We start from the raw sequence: 22,551 nt of genomic DNA, 5'->3' as shown, positions 1-22,551 counted from the left end.
CACTGAATGCCTGGGGAACCTGAAGAATGGGATCTTCAGCTTTCATTAGGCTGGTTGCCCACTCAAAAGGCTCTCCTCTAAAGGAATATATCAGATAGAGCACAAGGTTCTCTGAAGTGATGCCCAGAAATGGTCTAAACAACAAAATGGTGTAATAGTGTTTGTAAAGCGCCAGAAATTGGACTAAGTCCCCATCAAAGATTATAGATGTTGAGATATCAACAGAGTCAGGATCTGCTTCCTTCCCATCTGACTGACTAGAGTGCTTTGCTAGGACCTGGTCACTATTGACCTTACTCGAGGCTAAGACTTTCTGAACCCCACTTGGGGCAGTGACTTTCTGAACCCCACCTGGGGCAATGACCCTCGGAACCCCACCTGGGGCAGTGGCCCTCGGAACCCCACCTGGGGCAGTGGCCCTCGGAACCCCACCTGGGGCAGTGACTTTCTGAACCCCACCCGGGGCAGTGACTTTCTGAACCCCACCCGGGGCAGTGACTTTCTGAACCCCACCCGGGGCAGTGGCCTCCGGGAACCCCGCTGGGGCAGTGGCCTCCGGGAACCCCGCTGGGGCAGTGGCCTATGGGAACCCCGCTGGGGCAGTGGCCTATGGGAACCCCGCTGGGGCAGTGGCCTCCGGGAACCCCGCTGGGGCCAGAACCTCGGATTCTTTTACTGGGACCGGGCCGTCTGCCTCCCTCACTGGGACCGGGCCGTCGGCCTCCCTCACTGGGACCGAGCCGTCGGCCTCCCTCACTGGGACCGAGCCGTCGGCCTCCCTCTCTGGGACCGAGCCGTCGGCCTCCCTCTCTGAGTCAATAATTATCGAAACTTCTCCCGGGACTATGACTTCCGGGACTTTTGCTGAAGCTATAACCTTCAGAACCTCCACTAACGCTATGCCTCTTGAGTCCTTTCCTGGGGAAGCGACTTCTAGACCCTTCTTTGGGGCTTTGTCTCTTGAGACCCCACTTGGGGATATTACTTCAAAGATCCCTTCTGGGGTTTTGCTTCTCGAGTTCCCTTCTAGAACTATGGTTTTAGACACCTTCTCTGGAGTTGCGCTTTTCAAGTTTCTACCTGGGGTAACAGCTTCTGAGACCCCTACTGGTATTGACACCTGAGCTATAATATTCGATGTCCCTCTATAACCTAGAGCATCGGGTACCGCTCCAGGACTCTGGGCATCGGGTACCGCTCCAGGACTCTGGGCATCGGGTACCGCTCCAGGACTCTGGGCATCGGGTACCGCTCCAGGACTCTGGGTACCGGGTACCGCTCCAGAACTCTGGGCACCGGGCACCACTCCAGGACCCTGGGCATCGGGCACCACTCCAGGACCCTGGGCATCGGGCACCACTCCAGGGGTTTGCAACTTTGCTTCAACAGGAAAATCAAGAGAGGAGAGAAACATTCTCCTTTGGTTCCTGAATCTATAATGGGGCTCCCTAGCCCAAGGACCCCAATTATAGGACAGAGTGCTTTTTAGTGTGGGTTGTGTGACAAGTACCTCTGCCACAGTAGAGACAGGAATAGGTCTTGTATCCTGACTAAACTTGGCCAGAGGGCAGGACTTGTCGCCACACCTTGGCTTGCGCAACTCACAGGTCTGCAGATAGTGGCCTAAACCCCCACAATATAGGCATAAATCTAAGTTTCTGCAACGCAGACGCTCCTCTTCTGAGAGCCTGGGCCGCAGAAAACTTTTAAACCTTTTCTCTTTAATTAAACCTGAGGATTCACTTGTCACCATACTGTGAGCAAGAGTCTCTTTATAGGATGAACTCTCAACAACTTCTGGCAAAATAAGCAAAATTTTGGTCAGAAGGTTTTGCAGTTGCTTTAAGGATTGCTGCAAAACTTCCAGCCGCTCAGGTTTCAAAGCACTGAAAGCAGAGTTCAGGGCTGAGAGAGATGCTTGCAGGGCTTGCATAGTAGGCATAGGATTTCAAACTAGACAAGACACGATTCTAGACACGATTCTAAGACAAGATTCTAGACAAGATTATTAGAAAATATTCTTAGACAAGATTCTAGACATGATTCGAGACATGATTCTAAGACAAGATTCTAAGACAAGATTCTAGACAAGATTCTAGACAAGACAAGACTGGACTGGATTTTTAAACTAGACAAGACAAGACAAGACTGGGCTGGATTCTAAACACCGGACTGGATTCTGCACACTGAGTTCTAGACAGGACTGGATTCTAAACACCGGACTGGATTCTGCACACTGAATTCTAGACAGGACTGGATTCTAGACAAGACTCTGGACTGGGCCAAAAAAGAAAAAGTTTTATTTCTTTTTTGTTGTATGGCTGGTGATAATGTTAGGTTCCTGGTGCTCAGAACAAGGGAGATGTTGCGTAGTGAGTCCTGAGCACCAGAACGTGACACTGAAATAAGGTGTGGTGTGGAAATAGCCCCTAGCACCCTACCTCCGTTGTTTTACCCGTGTGGTCAGTTCACGCCTGAGTGACTATGGTTTCTTGGGCCCACGGCAGCCGCGTTTGAAGGGCGGATTATGTCTGCCCAACTCCGATGCCCCCAGGTCTTAGCGTGAGACAAGGCGTGAACCGAGACAGGATAATAACAAGGGGACCTCTGACTAAAACAACAGAAAGCTAGGGGCTACTAACTACCCTAAAACTAAATATATGTGCGGCACGCCGCCTAAGGAAAAGAACAACCAAGGAAATGCTGTCCACTCGCCGACACAATACTGTTGTGTACCGGCGGTGGCAGCATAAGCAGAACCCTCTGCAAAACACCAGTAACAAAATATAACCAAAGAATACTGCGGCCTAGGCCGACGGACGCGGCAAAGCCGCTACTCACGGAACCGGTACAAACACTGGCAAACGGACAGGAACCCCCAATGTAGCCGACACAGACTCTCAGAACCGGAGGACAGGCAGAATCCCAAACGACAGACCGGTGGACACCAAGAAGCCAGAAACTCGACTAGGCACAGACAAAGCCACAGGACTTCTGGACAGGAACACTTCACGGCAGGACACAGGAACCGACACAGGAATCGACACAGGAACCAATACTGGAAGCAGCTAGACAAACACTGCTAGATAGGAGCTCAGGAACTGGCAGGGACTAGCTCAGAACGCAAGAACTCTGGAAGTCAAGAAACCTGGAAATATCACCAGCGTCTGTGAATTGCACTCAGCCAGCATATAACAGAGAGTCTTAATTAATTATGTCGTGCAGCTGCCCTGCTGCACAACTGAGAGGTGCAATGAACAGACAGGTGAGGCTGAACACATGGGAACAAGCTGCAATTACACAGACTCACCATTGGCAGCAAACAAGAATATTCTTAAACCAGAGCAACGGGAAATCCTGGCCTGCAAGACAACTATAAACATAAAATAGGAATGAACCACTACCTGTGGTTCATAACACTGTGGACGCACTAGTAACACCGTGGGTGTTCCAGTCGGTCTATGTGTTTCCTCCTCTTCCTCTCATACCCAAGGTGCTGAGAATCGTAAGAAAAAGAGGAGTGAGAACAATACTCATTGTTCCGGATTGGCCAAGAAGGACTTGGTACCCGGAACTGCAAGAAATGCTCACAGAGGACCCATGGCCTCTGCCTCTCAGACAGGATCTGTTGCAACAGGGGCCCTGTCTGTTCCAAGACTTACCGCGGCTGCGTTTGACAGCATGGCGGTTGAACGCAGGATCCTAGCGGAAAAAGGCAAAACACTATCACCGTATATGGCGAAAATATGTTGCCTGGTGTGAGGCAGGAAGGCCCCTACAGAGGAATTCCAGCTGGGCCGGTTCCTGCACTTCCTACAGTCTGGAGTGACTATGGGCTTGAAGTTGGGGTCCATGAAGGTCCAGATTTCGGCCCTATCCATTTTCTTTCAAAAAGAACTGGCTTCTCTTCCTGAGGTTCAGACGTTTGTTAAGGGAGTACTGCATATTCAGCCCCCCTTTTGTGCCACCAGTGGCACCTTGGGATCTCAACGTGGTGTTGGGTTTCCTGAAATCCCACTGGTTTGAGCCACTTAAGACCGTGGAGCTAAAGTATCTCACGTGGAAGGTGGTCATGCTATTGGCTAGGCGTGTGTCAGAATTGGCGGCTTTGTCATGTAAAAGCCCCTATCTGGTTTTCCATGTGGACAGGGCAGAATTGCGGACTCGTCCACAATTTCTGCCGAAGGTGGTGTCATCTTTTCATTTGAACCAACCTATTGTGGTGCCTACGGCTACTCGTGACTTGGAGGATTCCAAGTTGCTTGATGTAGTCAGGACTTTGAAGATTTATGTGGCCAGAACGGCTGGAGTCAGGATAACTGACTCGCTGTTTATCCTGTATGCATCCAACAAGGTTGGCACTCCTGCTTCAAAGCAAACTATTGCTCGCTGGATCTGTAACACGATTCAGCAGGCTCATTCTGCGGCTGGATTGCCGCATCCAAAATCGATAAAAGCCCATTCCACAAGGAAGGTGGGCTCTTCTTGGGCGGCTGCCCGAGGGGTCTCGGCATTACAGCTTTGCCGTGCAGCTACTTGGTCGGGTTCAAACACTTTTGCAAAATTCTACAAGTTTGATACCCTGGCTGAGGAGGACCTTGTGTTTGCCCATTCGGTGCTGCAGAGTCATCCGCACTCTCCCGCCCGTTTGGGAGCTTTGGTATAATCCCCATGGTCATTACGGAGTCCCCAGCATCCACTAGGACGTTAGAGAAAATAAAATTTTACTCACCGGTAAATCTATTTCTCGTAGTCCGTAGTGGATGCTGGGCGCCCGTCCCAAGTGCGGACTTTCTGCAATACGTGTATATAGTTATTGCTTAATAAAGGGTTATGTTATGTTGGCATCCGTTTGTTGATGCTCTGTTGTTCTTCATACTGTTAACTGGGTAAGTTTATCACGAGTTTTACGGTGTGATTGGTGTGGCTGGTATGAGTCTTACCCTGGATTCCAAAATCCTTTCCTTGTACTGTCAGCTCTTCCGGGCACAGTTTCCTTAACTGAGGTCTGGAGGAGGGGCATAGAGGGAGGAGCCAGTGCACACCAGTAGTACTAAATCTTTCTTGGAGTGCCCAGTCTCCTGCGGAGCCCCTCTATTCCCCATGGTCCTTACGGAGTCCCCAGCATCCACTACGGACTACGAGAAATAGATTTACCAGTGAGTAAAATTTTATTTTTTATTTTTCTATAAAAATGTACAATATATCACAAGTATGATGAGCAGGCAGGCAGCGGGCATTGGCGGCATCGGACTGAGATGCAAATTAGTGGCGGAGGGCTGGGTCAGTTGATGGTGAGCAAATTTGTAAGCCATTGGCGGTGGCAGCGGGCAGCGGCTCAGAGGCAGTAGTGGGCATTGGCTTGGCGGCGGTAGGGGTCATCGACAGGATTCGGCGGACATTATGGCTGTAGTGCCTCACCAGCCACTGACCTCACATCACTCCACTGTAACCCAGGACTACTTTAGCTGTTTCTTTCCTGCAATCGGCCTGGCACAACAGTGCCCTCAGGTTGCCCCTAAATCGCTCATTTTAGTTGGTAATTTCATAGGGGTGCGTACTGAACTATGCGATTTAGTGGGCATTGCCCACACAGTATAATTTACAGAAGACTGTACATTACCCCATGTACATTTGTTATAGGGTAACAGGCACTCACGGCCAGTGCTGTAACTAGCTATGGGCAAGAGGGGCATTGCACACAGCGCAATGCGCTGTGAGGTGGAAAAATCTCTGCATGCACCCGCCAGGTGGAGAGAACTGCTAGTGTGATGGGCGCTGTGATCGCCTCTACATCTCCCTTATCCATCCCCCCCCCCCCCACTATTGTGGAGGACTGGAGGCGTCACCCGGCAGCAGCTGATCTTGGGGGAGGAGGCTGAGGCGCTGACCATGCTCTTCAGCAATCCCTTCTCCCCTCAGCTGCGCTACTCAACGCCGGGCGTGATGTCATCATGCACGCCCAGGGCAGCCAGCCAGGAAGCCTCTTCCTCTTTGCCAGCCAGCTGCAGCCGCAGAAGAGCCGGGGAAGACATGGAGCAGGGACCCTACACCAGTGCCTGTCAGCGCTGGACTCATCCATCCAGGAGTCGGACCTACACCAGCGCACACCACCACCACAGGTTAGGCACAGACAGGGACTTATTAAAGCCCCCCTTCTACCTCCCGGTGGGCCTCTCACCTGCCCCCTTCATAGCTCTCCCCTCTATATGCCCATACCTCCCAACTGTCCCGATTTTCGCGGGACAGTCCCAGTTTTTTTTAGGACTGTCCTGCTGTGGGGGGGGGGGGGGGGGGGGAGCCAGTTGGGAGGCTCATGCACTCGCTGCCCTGCTTAGCAGAGCAGCGGTGTATAAACACTGTGCGCATGCGCACAGCGTCTATTCACTGGCGTCAGAGGGAGAGGGGGCATGCCAGCGGCTCACAGAGCGCTGGGCATGCCCCCTCAGTGACGAAAATGGGGGCGTGACTCGCGATCGCGGGTCCTCCGTGAAGCCACACCCCTTTTAGACCACGCCCTTTTTCGGGAGCGAGCGCGGCTTTGCCGCGCGTGTGTCCCTCCTTGGGAATATGAAAAGTTGGGAGGTATGATATGCCGCTCACCTCTATCCCAAGCCCTCCCCCCCGCGTTCCTCTCACTCATTCTCTAAACCTCCCCCTGCATTCCTCTCACCCCCTAAACCTGCCCCCGCGTTCCTCTCACCCCCTAAACCTCCCCCCGTGTTCCTCTCACCTGCTCTCTCCCTAATCCTCCCCCCGCATTCCTCTCACCTGCTCGCTCCCTTATCCTCCCCCGCGTTCCTCTCACCTGCTTTCTCCCTAATCCTACCCCCCGCGTTCTTCTCACCTGCTCTCACCCTAGCCCTTCCCCCGCATTTCTCTCACTTACTCTCTCCCTAGACCTCTCCCCGCGTTCCTCTCACCTGCTCTCACCCTAGCCCTCCCCCCGCATTCCTCTCACTCACTCTCTCCCTAGCCTTCCACCTGCATTCCTCTCACCTGCTCTCTTCCTAGCCCTCGCCCCACATTCCTCTCACCTGCTCTAACCCTAGCCCTCCCCCGGCAACCCTCTCACCTGTTCTCTCCCTAATCCTCCCCACGTGTTCTTCTCACCTGCTCTCTCCCTAGCCCCCCCCCCCCGTTCCTCTTACCTGCTCTTTCCCTAATCCTGTCCCCGCGTTCCTCTCACCTGCTCTCTCCCTAATCCTCCCCCCACGTTCCTCTCACTCGCTTTCTCCCTAAACCCCCCCCCCGCATTCCTCTCACTTACTCACTCCCTAGCCCTCCCCCCGCGTTCCTCTCACCTGCTCTCACCCTAGCCCTCCCCCCGCATTCCTCTCACTCACTCTCTCCCTAGCCTTCCCCCTGCATTCCTCTCACCTGCTCTCTCCCTAGCCCTCGCCCCACATTCCTCTCACCTGCTCTAACCCTAGCCCTCCCCTGGCGTTCCTCTCACCTGCTCTCTCCCTAAACCTGCCCCCGTGTTCCTCTCACCTGCTCTCTCCCTAGCCCTCTCCCCGCATTCCTCTCACCTCCTCTCTCCCTAATCCTCCCCCTGTGTTCTTCTCACCTGCTCTCACCCTAGCCCTCCCCCCGCGTTCCTCACCTCCTCTCTCCCTAATCCTCCCCCCCGCATTCCTCTCACCTGCTCAATCCCTAATCCTCCCCAGCGTTCCTCTCACTCGCTTTCTCCCTAACCCTCCCTCCGCGTTCTTCTCACCTGCTCTCACACTAGCCCTCCCCCCGCGTTCCTCTCACCTGCTCTCTCCCTAATCCACCCCCCGCGTTCCTCTCAGTCTCTTTCTCCCTAAACCCCCCCCCCCGCATTCCTCTCACTTACTCTCTCCCTAGACCTCTCCCCACGTACCTCTCACCTGCTCTAACCCTAGCCCTCCCCCAGCGTTCCTCTCACCTGCTCTCTCCCTAATCCTCCCCCCCCGCGTTCCTCTCACCTGCTCTCTCCCTAGCCCTCACCCCACATTCCTCTCACCTGCTCTAACACTAGCCCTCCCCTGGCGTTCCTCTCACCTGCTCTCTCCCTAAACCCCCCCCCCCCGCGTTCCTCTCTCCTGCTCTCTCCCTAGCCTCACCCCACATTACACTCACCTGCTCTAACCCTAGCCCTCCCCTGGCGTTCCTCTCACCTGCTCTCTCCCTAAACCTCCCCCTGCGTTCCTCTCACCTGCTCTCTCCCTAAACCTCCCCCCACGTTCCTCTCTCACCAGCTCTCTCCCTAGCCCTCTCCCCGCGTTCCTCTCACTCACTCTCTAAACCTCCCCCTGCGTTCCTCTCACCCCCTAAACCTCCCCCTGCATTCCTGTCACCCCCTAAACCTCCCCCTGCATTCCTCTCACCCCCTAAACCTCCCCCCGTGTTCCTCTCACTCGCTCTCTCCATCTCACCCCCTAAACCTCCCTCCGTGTTCCTCTCACTCGCTCCTCCGCGTTCCTCTCACCTGCTCTCTCCCTAAAACTCCCCCCGCATTCTTCTCACCTGCTCTCTCCCTAATCCTCCCCCCCACGTTCTTCTCACCTGCTCTCTCCCTAGCCCTCCCCCGCGTTCCCCTCACCTGCTCTCTCCCTAATCCTACCCCAGCATTCCTCTCATCTGCTCTCTCCCTAAACCTCCCCCAGTGTTCCTCTCACCTGCTTTCTCCCTAGCCTTCCCCCCGCGTTGTCCTCACCTGCTCTAACCTTCGCTCTCCCCCATGTTCCTCTCACCTGCTCTCTCCATAGCACTCGCCACACATTCCTCTCACCTGCTCTAACCCTAGCCCTCCACCGGCGTTCCTCTCACCTGCTCTCTCCCTAAACCTCCCTCTGCGTTCCTCTGACCTGCTCTCACCCTAAACCTCCCTCTGCGTTCCTCTCACCTGCTCTCTCCCTAAACCTCCCCCTGCGTTCCTCTCACCTGCTCTCTCCCTAAACCTCCCCCCGCGTTCCTCTCACCTGCTCTCTCCCTAGCCCTCCCCCCGCGTTCCTCTCACTCACTCACTCTCTAAACCTCCCCCTGCGTTCCTCTCACCCCCTAAACCTCCCCCCTGCGTTCCTTTCACCCCCTAAACCTCCCCCTGCGTTCCTCTCACCTGCTCTCTCCCTAAACCTCCCTCTGCGTTCCTCTCACCTGCTCTCTCCCTAAACCTCCCCCCGCGTTCCTCTCACCTGCTCTCTCCCTAGCCCTAACCCCGCGTTCCTCTCACTCACTCTCTAAACCTCCCCCTGCGTTCCTCTCACCCCCTAAACCTCCCCCTGCGTTCCTCTCACCCCCTAAACCTCCCCCTACGTTCCTCTCACCTGCTCTCTCCCTAAACCTCCCCCTGCGTTCCTCTCACCTGCTCTCTCCCTAGCCCTAACCCCGCGTTCCTCTCACTCACTCTCTAAACCTCCCCCTGCGTTCCTCTCACCCCCTAAACCTCCCCCTGCGTTCCTCTCACCCCCTAAACCTCCCCCTACGTTCCTCTCACCTGCTCTCTCCCTAAACCTCCCTCTGCGTTCCTCTCACCTGCTCTCTCCCTAAACCTCCCCCTACGTTCCTCTCACCTGCTCTCCCCCTAAACCTCCCCCTGCGTTCCTCTCACCACCTAAACCTCCCCTGCGTTTCTCTCACTTACTCCATCCATGTTCCTCTCACTCGCTCTCTCCCTAAACCTTCCCCCGCATTCCTCTCACCCCCTAAACCTTCCCCGTGTTCCTCTCACTCGCTCCCCCCGCGTTCCTCTCACCTGCTCTCTCCCTAAAACCTCTCCCCACGTTCTTCTCACCTGCTCTCTCCCTAGCCCTTCCCCCGCGTTCTTCTCACCTGCTCTCTCCCTAATCCTCCCCCATGTTCTTCTCACCTGCTCTACCCCCGCATTCCTCTCACCTGCTCTCTCCCTAAACCTCCCCCTGCGTTCCTCTCACCTGTTCTCTCCCTAGCCCTCGCCCAGTGTTCCTCTCACCTGCTTTCTACCTAGCCCTCCCCCCGCATGGTCCTCACCTGCTCTAACCTTTGCTCTCCTCCCACGTTCCTCTCACCTGCTCTAACCCTGCCAAATGTGTAAAAAGGGGCAATCTGCCGGCCTAATGTGTAAAAAGGGGGACTCTGCTTCTGCAGTGTGTAAAAAAGGGAGGCTGCCTGCCTAATGTGTAAAAAAAAAAAAGGGGACTGCCTGCTGTTATGTGTAAAAATGGGACTCTGGGGTAAATTTACTAAGGTCCCGATTTTGACCGAGATGCCGTTTTTTCTTCAAAGTGTCATCTCGGTCATTTACTAAACTTAAATCACGGCAGTGATGAGGGCATTCGTATTTTTTTGGAAGGTCATCCAAAAAAATACGAATGAATACACCATCGGTCAAAACGCGGCTGTTTAAGTATGAATCTCGCTCATTTACTAAGAAGTGCAAAGCAAAAAAAAAAAAAAACACTGCCGTGAAAAATTACAACTCGTAAAAAAGTAAAAAAAAAAAACAGACCTGCTTTTTATATCCGTGATTGGATAGGCATGCACGGATCCATGAGATCCGTGCATGTATATCAGTGGGAAGGGGTGGGAAAGTGGTTATTTAAAAAAAAAAAATTGCGTGGGGTCCCCCCTCCTAAGCATAACCAGCCTCGGGCTCTTTGAGCCGATCCTGGTTGCAGAAATATGGGGAAAAAATTGACAGGGGTTCCCCCATATTTAAGCAACCAGCATCGGGCTCTGCGCCTGGTCCTGGTTCCAAAAATACGGGGGACAAAAAAAGTAGGGGTCCCCCGTATTTTTAAAACCAGCACCGGGCTCCACTAGCTGGACAGATAATGCCACAGCCAGGGGTCACTTTTATATAGTGCCCTGCGGCCGTGGCATCAAAAATCCAACTAGTCACCCCTGGCCGGGGTACCCTGGGGGAGTGGGGACCCCTTCAATCAAGGGGTCCCCCCCCCCAGCCACCCAAGGGCCAGGGGTGAAGCCCGAGGCTGTCCCCCCCCATCCAATGGGCTGCGGATGGGGGGCTGATAGCCTTTGTTTAAAATGAAAAGATATTGTTTTTAGTAGCAGTACTACAAGTCCCAGCAAGCCTCCCCCGCATGCTGGTACTTGGAGAACCACAAGTACCAGCATGCGGCGGAAAAATGGGCCCGCTGGTACCTGTAGTACTATTACTAAAAAAATACCCAAAAAAACACAAGACACACACACCTTGAAAGTAAAGATTTATTACATACATCCACACAAACATACATACATACTTACCTTATGTTCACACGCAGGTCGGTCCTCTTCTCCAGTAGAATCCAAGGGGTACCTGTCGAAAAAATTCTACTCACCAGATCCAGGGTCCCAGGCTCCTCATAGCATCCTTTTGTAATCCACGTACTTGAATAAAATAACAAAACGGAGACCCGAGCCACGAACTGAAAGGGGCCCCATGTTTTCACATGGGACTCCTTTCCCCGAATGCCAGAAACCCACTCTGACTTCTGTCTAAGTGGGTTTCTTCAGCCAATCAGGGAGCGCCACGTTGTAGCACTCTCCTGATCGGCTGTGTGCTCCTGTACTGAGTGACAGGCGGCACACGGCAGTGTTACAATGTAGCGCCTATGCGCTCCATTGTAACCAATGGTGGGAACTTTCTGCCCTGCGGTTGACCTAAAGTGACGTCACCGCTGAGCAGAAAGTTCCCACCATTGGTTACAATGGAGCGCATAGGCGCTACATTGTAACACTGCCGTGTGCCGCCTGTCACTCAGTACAGGAGCACACAGCCGATCAGGAGAGTGCTACAACGTGGCGCTCCCTGATTGGCTGAAGAAACCCACTTAGACAGAAGTCAGAGTGGGTTTCTGGCATTCGGGGAAAGGAGTCCCATGTGAAAACATGGGGCCCCTTTCAGTTCGTGGCTCGGGTCTCCGTTTTGTTATTTTATTCAAGTACGTGGATTACAAAAGGATGCTACGAGGAGCCTGGGACCCTGGATCTGGTGAGTAGAATTTTTTCAACAGGTACCCCTTGGATTCTACTGGAGAAGAGGACCGACCTGCGTGGGGACATAAAGTAAGTATGTGTATATGTTTGTGTGGATGTATGTAATAAATCTTTACTTTCAAGGTGTGTGTGTCTTGTGTTTATTTGGGTATTTTTTTAGTAGTAGTACTACAGGTACCAGCGGGCCCGTTTTTCTGCCGCATGCTGGTACTTGTGGTTCTCCAAGTACCAGCATGCGGGGGAGGCTTGCTGGGACTTGTAGTACTGCTACTAAAAACAATATCTTTTCATTTTGACAAAAGGCTATCAGCCCCCCATCCGCAGCCAATTGGATGGGGGGGACAGCCTCGGGCTTCACCCCGGGCCCTTGGGTGGCTGGGGGGGGGGGACCCCTTGATTGAAGGGGTCCCCACTCCCCCAGGGTACTCCGGCCAGGGGTGACTAGTTGGATTTTTGATGCCACGGCCGCAGGGCACTATATAAAAGTGACCCCCGGCTGTGGCATTATCTGTCCAGCTAGTGGAGCCCGGTGCTGGTTTTAAAAATACGGGGGACCCCTACTCTTTTTGTCCCCCGTATTTTTGGAACCAGGACCAGGCGCAGAGCCCGATGCTGGTTGCTTAAATATGGGGGAACCCCTGTCATTTTTTTCCACATATTTTTGCAACCAGGATCGGCTCAAAGAGCCCGAGGCTGGTTATGCTTAGGAGGGGGGACCCCACGCATTTTTTTTTGGTGATTTTACAGGGTTTAATTTAAAAAAAAAAAAAAAATGAACCCCAGCACGGATCACACAGATCCGGCCGAGATTCATTTTTAAAAAGTCGGCAGTGTTTTGCTAATCACTGCCGTAAAAAAAAAAAAAAAAACACGAATGACATCGACATCGGAACAAAAGAAAAATCCGAATACGACAGCTTAGTAAATTAGTCGTAATAAATTCAAAAAGTTGCAGTTTTACACTTTCGATGTCATTCGTGATTGAACTTTGAACTGAAACGGGAAAATACGAATCTTAGTAAATTTACCCCTCTGACTGCTGTAATGTGTAAAAAGGAGAATTCTGCTGCCGTAATATGTAAAAGGTGACTCTACCTGTCGTTATGTGTGAAAGGGGGCTCTGCCTGCCGTAATGTGTCAAAGGGAGCTCTGTAGCCACGCCCCTTTCACATGAAGCCACGCCCCTGTATATTTTGCATATGTAGGGGAGGGGGGGGGGGGGGGGGCGCCGATGCTGTTTCTTGCACACAGAGATAAAATGTCCAGTTATGGCACTGCTCACGGCCATATGTTTCAAGATAATTTTTACTAAAATAATGTAAAAAAGGGTGTTCTCCCACCTTTTCTCATTAGTTTAGTATCACATAAATGTACTAAAGGGCAGTTGGAGGAGTATTCAAAAAATTCTCCTCCAAGCCCTTAAATTCATATTCGTTTAGTATATAATCAGATCGCATTCATGTATTTGTAATGGGAAATGTGATCTACACGAATTTACTAAAATGAGAATGTAAAAAATACCGGAGGGAGCCTTGTGATAATAACGCTGTATCCAGGTAGCGTTAATAGGGCTTCCCTCTGGTTCCTGCCCCTGTGATCAGCCATGTCTGTCTGATAGGCTACAGGCTGATCAATGTTTAAAAAAAAAGGTTAGAAAAAAATAATTAAATAAAAGTAATACTTACCTACACCCAGGGTATGAATAAGGCTGTTGGGGGCCCAGGGTGATGGAGGTTGTGGAGGTCCCCCACTATTGCTGGCAAAGACCCCCTCCCAAACATGCGTCCACTCACGCACACACACACTCCCGGACTTCCACAGCAGAGCAGCAGGGAAAGCGTGCCGGAGCACACAAGCACTGTCTGTGCATGGAGGAGCTCCTCAGTGGCCGCCCCTGTTGCCCCCCACCCCCCTCAATTTGGCCCTGCCTGCACCCAGGAACTGGTGATCGGGTGAGGGCAGCCGGTCATCTGATTGCCGATGCAGTACAGTGATGTTGTGAAGCCAGCATCTCACTTTACAGCACCAGGGGTCACAGTGGAGCACGGAATCAGATGAGCGGCTGCCCTCCTGGATTGATCACCGGTTATGGCAGGAGGTAAAGTCGCGGAGGGAGGGGAGGAGTAGCCGACGGCAGCAGCGGAAGCAGTGGTCACATGCTCAGGGTGTTTTTAAAGAAAAATACCCTGAGAAGTGCAGTAAGTGGATTCACAGGGACAGAGCTTTCCCACAATGCTATAATTGATACATCCTCATTTATTGCATTGCGGATTTGTGTGATTTTATCCCAACCACATCTGAGAGGCCACACCATAAGTGCTCCTGTCTTCCCTAATGTTGGGAGGTATGTACTGGAGAAATAATAGCTAGAGCCTGATTGGTTGCTAGGGGCAACTTCACAACTTTTCCTCTTTAGAAATGTAACCTTCAGTACTGTGGGATTATATATCGCTGGTAAAAGGGGTTAAACAGGGGCGTTTTAAGACAGTAGGCCCGTATGCAGCCTTCTCCATTCGGGCCCCTCCTTTCTAGCCGGTGGCGCTGTAGAGTGTGAGCCCCTCTAATAAACATGTGCGGATATCCTGAAAAATGGCGCCCATTTCCCAGTGATTTCTCTACTGGACTTGTGCAAAACACCGGGAAAATGGCTGCTGCTCAATTTTACCGGTGATTATTTGCACAGATGATTTGAGGTGAGTATTAAAGAAAGGGACTGAGGAGCCTGTGTGCACCACACACACTGCACCTATTATAAATACGCCAGGGGTTAAAGTATCGATTCCATTTACAATAAAGATAATAGACCGGGGGGAGAGATGCTGTGTAGCTGGTGAGTGCTTTTTATTTACTTATGTGGACCGCAGTGAAGAATTAGTGAGAGAGCAGAAAGGGATGAGGACACTGATCTCTCGCAGGAGGTGTGGCCAGTTGACACCATGGGACAAGCGCGAGCCAAAGAAATGTCTGGATATTCGGTTTGCACCACCGACAGGAAGGAGCAGGGTGCGAGCTTGAGCTGTTCAGTTACACCACTGTTTTCCTAGGGTGCGGTATGATATACCGGCAAATGGGATGCCAGATGTCAGGATACCGATAGCGACATTCCATCAATGGAATACCGACAGCGAGTCCCCTTGCTTCCCTCATCACAGGTTCTATTCCCAATAGGATGGTGGCGTGGACACACCAACCCAATGGGAATTAGGGGCTGGTGTCGGGATGATGACCGTCTGCAAAATGCCGGCTGTCAGGATTCCGGCGTCGGTCTCCTGAACGCCGAGATCTCGACTTCCGGCATTTTAACTGCATCCCACCTGATGATACTGGTCATGCAAGGGAAGGGTTAGATTACTGATTCCCTGAGCCAGTCTGTGCAAATATGTACTGTAGATGTATGAGACTGTCCCCCCCCCCCCCCCCAAAAAAAAAGTTTCAATATAGTTAAATAATATGAAAAAAGGTTTCGCATGGACCTTAGTTATTAAAAAAAAATGTTTTATTCGGATAACAAAACTTTTTTTTCTCTACGTTCATGTAGCGGCACTTTGCACAGTGTTTAGCATTGTCGTCTCACAGATATTGTTGACATGTAGTTAAATGGTTAAATGCTACAAGCTGTCTCTTAAGTGCATATTGGCCCTCATTCCGAGTTGATTGCTAGCTGCCGTTGGTCGCTGCGTAGCGATCAGTTAAAAAAATGGCAAAACTGCGCATGCGTATGCGCCGCAATGCGCACGCACGGCGTACGGGTACATACTACAAAGAGCATCGTAGTTTTGCACAGGTTCTTGCGACGCTTTCAGTCACATAGCCGATCGCAAGGAGATTGACAGGAAGTGGGAGTTTCTGGGTGTCAACTGACCGTTTTCTGGGAGTGTTTGGGAAAACGCAGGCGTGGCCGGGCGTTTGCTGGGCTGGTATCTGACGTCATTATCGTGTCACTCGTCGCAGCAATCATCACACAGAATAAGTAACTACAGGGCTGGTCTTGTTCTGCACAAAATGTGTTTGCAGCCGCTCTGCTGCACACGCGTTCGCACTCCTGCAAAGCGAAAATACACTCCCCCGTGGGCGGCGACAATGCGTTTGCATGGCTGCTAAAAGTAGCTAGCGAGCGATCAACTCAGAATGAGGGCCTTTATTAGGCCTCATTCAGATTCGTAAGTAAAGCAAAAAAAGCAAGTAACTTTGTGTCTGGAACAAACCATGTGGCAATGCAAGGGGAGGAAGTACATTTATATGTTTTATGGGCAGGGCAAATACTGGCTGCTTTTGGATGTAGACCACAAATGTTAGCCAGCTTTACTTTTACACTGCAATGTAGATTTCAGATTGAACACACCCCACCCAGATCTAACTCTCTCTGCGCATGTTACATATGCCCCACCTGCAGTGCAACATGGTTTTGCCCAGTTGCTTGCTCTTTTGCAAATATGAAGCAGGCCCATTATACATGACTCATCAGCCACAATAACATCACGTGTCGGATGTAATGCTGCCCGGGTTTGGCGGCCGTGTGGGATGCCGGACAAACTCGGATGCCTTGTAAATGATTGTCCCTTTAAAAAAACGTCTGAGTTCGGCCGGCATCCCACACGGCCGCCGGGCAGCATTACATCTAGCCCCACTAGACTTAAGGTAAAACTGATTAGACTACAGTTTCATGTTGTTTATTTGGCTCTGTAATATGGTCTGAATGTGCCCAAGCCTGTCACTGTGTTATTGTAGCATCACAGTGCTGTACATCTGTACAGTACTTAGCCCAGGAGAAATTGATACCTGAAAACAGTAAGGGAAGCGCTGTCCATGAAAGAATCAAGCAATCCAATATTTATTATAAATACAATACATACATTTCACTAGTCACAATAAACACAATAAAAAGTAAAATAAATTGATATCTTGTTAAATTGACTGCTGTTTAGCTTCTATCGCCTGTATTCTGTTATCTTCCATAAAATGTACTCTGGTTTGGAATCAGCATGTGGACTAACCTCCTTGCTCACATCCGCTTGTCGGGACCTGCCAATACAATTGAGGTCACGAGTTCAATTCTGTAACACGGCCCTAAATGTGTAGAGTTTTCATGTTCTCTTTGCATGTTCTGACAAGGTTTTCCATGTATGTATGTATGTATGTATGTATGCATGCATGCATACCTCCCAACATTGCTGTAGATAAAATCAGGACCCTCGGGGGAAGGATGCTTGGACTTGTGGCACGGTGGGTGACACTCCTGCAAGGGTGATACCTGGATGATTCTGTCGTGCACCCCTTAGCCAGGGTCAACTCCTGGTGGGGTACTCAGTGCAGGCAGAAGAGACTGCTGGGACCTCCCTAGACCCATTGTGTGCTCGGCCGGGAAAGAGCAGCCAGGTCGGCTCAGCAGGGGGGCGAGGCACGGTTATGACACTGATAGGGGGTGGGGTGGAGGCAGAACAGGGGCGGGCGGAGGCAGAACAGGGGCGGGGGTTATCACGGCACATAATTTAAGCCATGCCCCCTGCTATGTAATGTCGCGATTACCGGCATTATACAGCAGGGGGCGTTGCTATGATGACGCGATTCAGCAAGAATCGCGTCATCGACTGCCCGGACCGCCCACTTTACTCACTAAGTGGGCGGTCGGGCAGGGGGGCCCCTAAAAAATCAGGAGACTCCCGCCCATTCCCGGAGAGTAGGTAAGTATGGACTGATGCCTCTGATAGGTAATGCCCAACGTCTCATACAAGCCGGGGCCTAGTCAATTAGTAATTCAGATTAGCAGGCTAAATGGGCAAATGTTTCTCCCATCTGTTTTCCTATTGCGACACATCGCTCAAGTGACATCAGCAGCCAGGACACATTCACATCTGTAACCTCAATAAAACCAAATAAATGTGTTTTGCATTGGAGCAGGATGACATTTATTACAATACGTCTATGAGCAGCTTTAATATCTTTGATCAGCAGACCTCCTACATTGCTAATGCGGTTCAGTGGATGTGCGAACATAATTCATTACCCAGTAACACTCCACAAGGGACCAGCAGATAACAGGCTCTCCAGACGCTGGTTCCGGCTACATTATGGTCACACATCGTCTAGTGTAAATTCGGAGCGATGTCTGCAATAGTGGGATCTGACAGACCAGCCACAGCTGACTGTTTTGGCACAATCCATGGTGTCACCCGGGGAGACTCATCTCTCCCTGTTACTCAGAAGCCACCTGCTGTAGGCCAACTGGTGGTCCAGCTGCAATATCTGGACTGGGCTTCTTCCTCTGCTGCTCCCCTCCTTCCTGATCTCTGCTCATATCTCTTGGAGATATGTAGATCATGAAGAATAGTGTATTATCATTCCATGCATCAGAAAATGTGGTGGTAAAATAACATTCTTCACATGGTGGTGAGCAGGGCTGTGTCTAGCCAATTTGGCTCCCTGTGCAAACACAAAACGTGCCCCCAACCCCAATAGTCGCAGGGGGTGTGGAAGGAAGGGGGGGCTGAGAGACGTGTGCCACAGGAAAGGGGGCGTAGTCTAGCAGCAAATGAGCGTGGCCTTGCTGAAATGGGCGTGGTCTTGTAGGAAAATACTATCTTACACCATATTATGCCCCACACAGTAATGCCCTTTACACCATGTTAAGGCCCACACATTATTGCCACTTGCACCTTATTAATATACCCTACCCAGTAATGCCCCTAGCACCATATTATACCCCATTATGCCCCACATCGCAATGCCCTTTGTTATGCCCCACACAGTAATGCCTCTTGCACTATGCCTCACTTAGTAATAATGCCTCTTAAAATTGGCACTGTACCTGCTTGTTTTGAGGGGCTGTTTCATGCTGTTGCTAGCCTGCTCCCTCTGCTGCCGCCGCTGCCACATTCCCGGCACTGCTGTGCCATTGTCTGCCTCCTCCCTCTGGGCTCCATCTATCAATGTCCCTCCCATAATGGCCGCCGCCTCTTCTAGTATTTTTCAAAACTGTCCTCTCTCAGACGGTGGTTATTTCAGGAGGGAAGTTTTCACAGTACTCTATGCGACCGGCCGGACCCCTGTACGATTGCTTGGCTTGCCCAAGTGATGAGAACACGATTTTGTTCTCTGACAACAGACAGCGGCGGCGAGGGGCCTGAGGCGGGTCACACCAATGTCAGGCTCCCGGGTGAGACCCTCCAGGCAGTCTGAATGGGGTATTACAGTTGAAGACAATATAGGACAAGTACAGGGTAGGTGCCGTTGAGGATGTTTAAGTAAGAGAAGGATAAGCACATGAGGGAAGAGTGCCCTGTTAGTTAGAGCTTACATTCTAAAGGGGAGGGGCAGACAGGGGTGACACAGATGGGGTAGACAGAGAAACTGTAATAGAGGGTTAGGATGAGAGACGGCTGGGTTTGGTGAAGAAGTGAGTCTTCAGAGCCCGTTTGAAGTTCTGTAGAGAGGTGGAAAGTCTGAGTAGGAGAGGTATAGAATTACAGAGAAAGGGAGCAGCACGTGAGAAATCTTGGAGGTAGGAGTGAGAGGAAGTAATCAGTAGGCATTAGAGGTGGCGTGCATTAGCAGAGCGAAGAGGACGGGTGGGAGAGTAAAGGGAGATAAGGTCAGAGATGTAAATGGGTGAGGAGTGGGTGAGGGCTTTGTAAGTGAGTGTGAGAAGTGTGAATTGGATTCTGAAGGGGAAGGGAAGCCAGCGAAGGGCTTGTAGGAGAGGGGATCAGCTCTCATATTGGGGGTGCATATTCGCTGACTCTCTGGTGGCTCTGAGTCAGCTGACCTTCTGATCCCCAACCAGAAGCTGCTATAGGATACGCCGACTGAAGCAGCCTATCAGGGTGTGTACATTTCATGTCACTCTAGGGTGGGAGATTTCACTTTCTACACCCTCCTGTCTCTTCTGATCCTCGCAGTAAAGTGGATTTGGGGTCAGGAAGAAAAAAAGTTGGCTTCGATCCACATTATGTTTAATTGCTGTTTTTACGGAACAATTACAAACGTTTTCTGACTAATTGCATAATTCTCAGTCTTCCAGAATAAGAAACAACTAATGACATTGGAAGGATGACATATTGCACAAAGACATTCTCAGAGACACTGCGAGTCCTCGTCTAACCTCCGGGCCTAACCTAAAGGAAATTTCAAAGAAAAACACATGGAGACAAGCGGCCAAATCCATGTCAAAGAATCTCACGTTGCTTAGCAACCGCTCTACAAACAGTATAACGCCGGATAATATTCTGAAATTAATGTACATGTAAAATATGTGATACACGGACTTCAGATACAGTATGTAACCACAATGATAGCTGGAGGAAGTGTTACGTCATAGGAGTGTACGCTCAGGAACATTGCACGGGAATGCCTGTGTGTCAGATGTCATGTCAATTTTAAGGCGTTTCCTTGGCAACCATGATGCTGGTGATAGGAATCCTCTGTCTCCCTCCTAAGTTGAAACAGACACAAAGTGACCCCTCCTTTCCTATATGTTTTATTTGTGTTATGGGTGAAACCTTTCTTACTCAGAAGATTTATGCCGTCATAAATTGGTCTCAGTCTGCAAAGGTCACATGGTAATTAATGACTGGGGTTGGACTTCCACTTCATTCCCTTTGATGATTGAGGGGTCTGTTTATAAAAGGATCAAAAATGCTTTTCTCCAGCTTTTTAGCTGGAGTTGGCCCAAAATCTAGTTTCACCATTCCAAAATGTGTGGAGAAATCTTGCTGCGCTTTGAATTAAGCTGCGGCCCCTGTAGCTTGCAATGCAATGGGGGCCGCACATGTCCGCAATTTATAGAAAAATCATTTGTTTCTCTGCTATTTTGTTCAAAGTATACAGTAAAGCAATTTCTTCTTGCTTTCATCCATTGTCCATCTGTTCCTCGACTTGTCATTTGTTCAATTGTCCGGTTAGCCTTAAGCGAGTATTGTAGATACTGGACAGTAGTACTCTTGTAATCAAATAATATGCATCATTTTATAAGTTACTGTATCTATTCACACTGAGTGATAATATGATTAGCACATACTACATTAGTCATTTATGTCAAAAACTTACAAAAAATAACACTGTAGTGGGAGATTTATCAAATCATGGAGAGAGAGAGATAAAGTGGAGAGATATTAAGGCCACATTTAGGAATTAAACATAACCCCCTTTAACACTCGTTCTGGGTTGGGGTTACGAGACTGACGGTCGAGATCAACATACCGATCCCGGGATCACAACCGCAGAATACCGGCAGGGGTCGAGCGCAACAAAGCCCTTTGTGGGCTCGCCACACAGCGGGCTCGGTGGCTATCTGCGCTCGCCGTAGGTTCAGTTGCCACTCTGGGTGTTGTGGACACCCACGAGTGGGAATAGTCCCTGTAATACCCCTTTTCCACCTGAGTACCGGGTCCAAAGCGGGATATTTAACCCGGCTACAACCCGTGTCGGTCCCGCCCTTTCCACTGCACTTTGACACGGGTTATTCCCAGGTCGGATCTGTTTCCACTTAACCCGGATAAGCTCTGTAAAAGCTATTGATGTCACTCGTTACTCGGTTCTGAAACACGGGTAATGACCGTTTCCACTGCACAGTTACCCGGGTCATTACCGTGTTACCGTGTTCAACCTAGGTAGCTACCCGGGTAGGATTCCAGGGTCACTCAACCCGCGTTGAGCCGTTTCCGCTTACTAAAAAACCTGTGTTGATGCGCACAGGTATATTTAGCTAGTGGAAAAGGGGTATTTGTCGGGCGTTTGATCGCTCGGGATCCCAGCGTCAGCATGGTGACTGCCGGGATCCTGAGTGGTGGTCACATGACCGTATCCCCTCGTTATAGGGGTTATGTCCTTCTTTCAGTATTTACCAAACAGTGGTAAACTAAGATTACAGCTGTATGTCACTGTATTGCTCTCGCCAGCAGCAGATGCAGAACCTCCAGCTGGACCTTTTTGGCAGGTACAGGACCTTTTTTTTATGGTCTGTACAGATTTTTGGCTCTCCAAACTTCCATTGAAAAGTATAGGAAAAGGGACGTGGCCACGCCCTTTGCCAGTGGCCACGTCCCCTTTCCTAATATGTACCGATATTTATGTGTAAAATGTTGGTGGGTATGCAGATGGCGAGAGCGATATGGTCTCTACTGCCAGCGATGGAAACTCAGCGCAGCCTTTCTGGCTTCAGTGTAGCCTTCTGGGTATTGGCGAGTCCCCACCGGGTGACAGAGTCATGCGCATACTCGCCATCATACATGCGCATGACTCAGCTACCCGTCGCTGCCAGCATTAGACTGCCAGCTGCAGAGCGGGTGTGGCCAAATGCCACATGGGGCATGGCCAATGAAATGGGGGCATGATACACATATGGGGGGAGGGGCAGATATACATATGACCCCAATAGTGCCAGATACACGTTGCCCCACAGTGCCAGATATGCCCCCAGTGCCAGATACACATGTCCCCCCAGTGCCAGATATGCCCCCAGTGCCAGATACACATGCCCCCCCATGCCAGATATGCCCCCAGTGCCAGATACACATGTCCCCCCAGAGCCAGATATTCCGCCAGTGCCAGATACACATGTCCACCCAGAGCCAGATATGATCCCAGTGCCAGATACACATGTCCCCCCAG

At 50.9% G+C, this 22,551-nt stretch overlaps 1 long non-coding RNA gene across 1 annotated transcript in view; it reads left to right on the top strand.

The window, feature by feature from the left end:
• The window catches only part of LOC134929488 (uncharacterized), a 34,422-nt gene extending 13,629 nt beyond the window's left edge, over positions 1 to 20,793 (top strand). Inside the window, exon 2 of the long non-coding RNA XR_010178587.1 lies at positions 19,956 to 20,793. This is a non-coding gene — a long non-coding RNA (uncharacterized LOC134929488). The remainder of the gene's footprint in view (positions 1 to 19,955) is intronic.
• Positions 20,794 to 22,551: the final 1,758 nt, after the last annotated feature.

Source organism: Pseudophryne corroboree, chromosome 5, assembly GCF_028390025.1.
Source record: "Pseudophryne corroboree isolate aPseCor3 chromosome 5, aPseCor3.hap2, whole genome shotgun sequence".
NCBI lineage: Eukaryota > Metazoa > Chordata > Amphibia > Anura > Myobatrachidae > Pseudophryne > Pseudophryne corroboree.
This window is presented reverse-complemented; position numbering and strand designations above follow the sequence as displayed.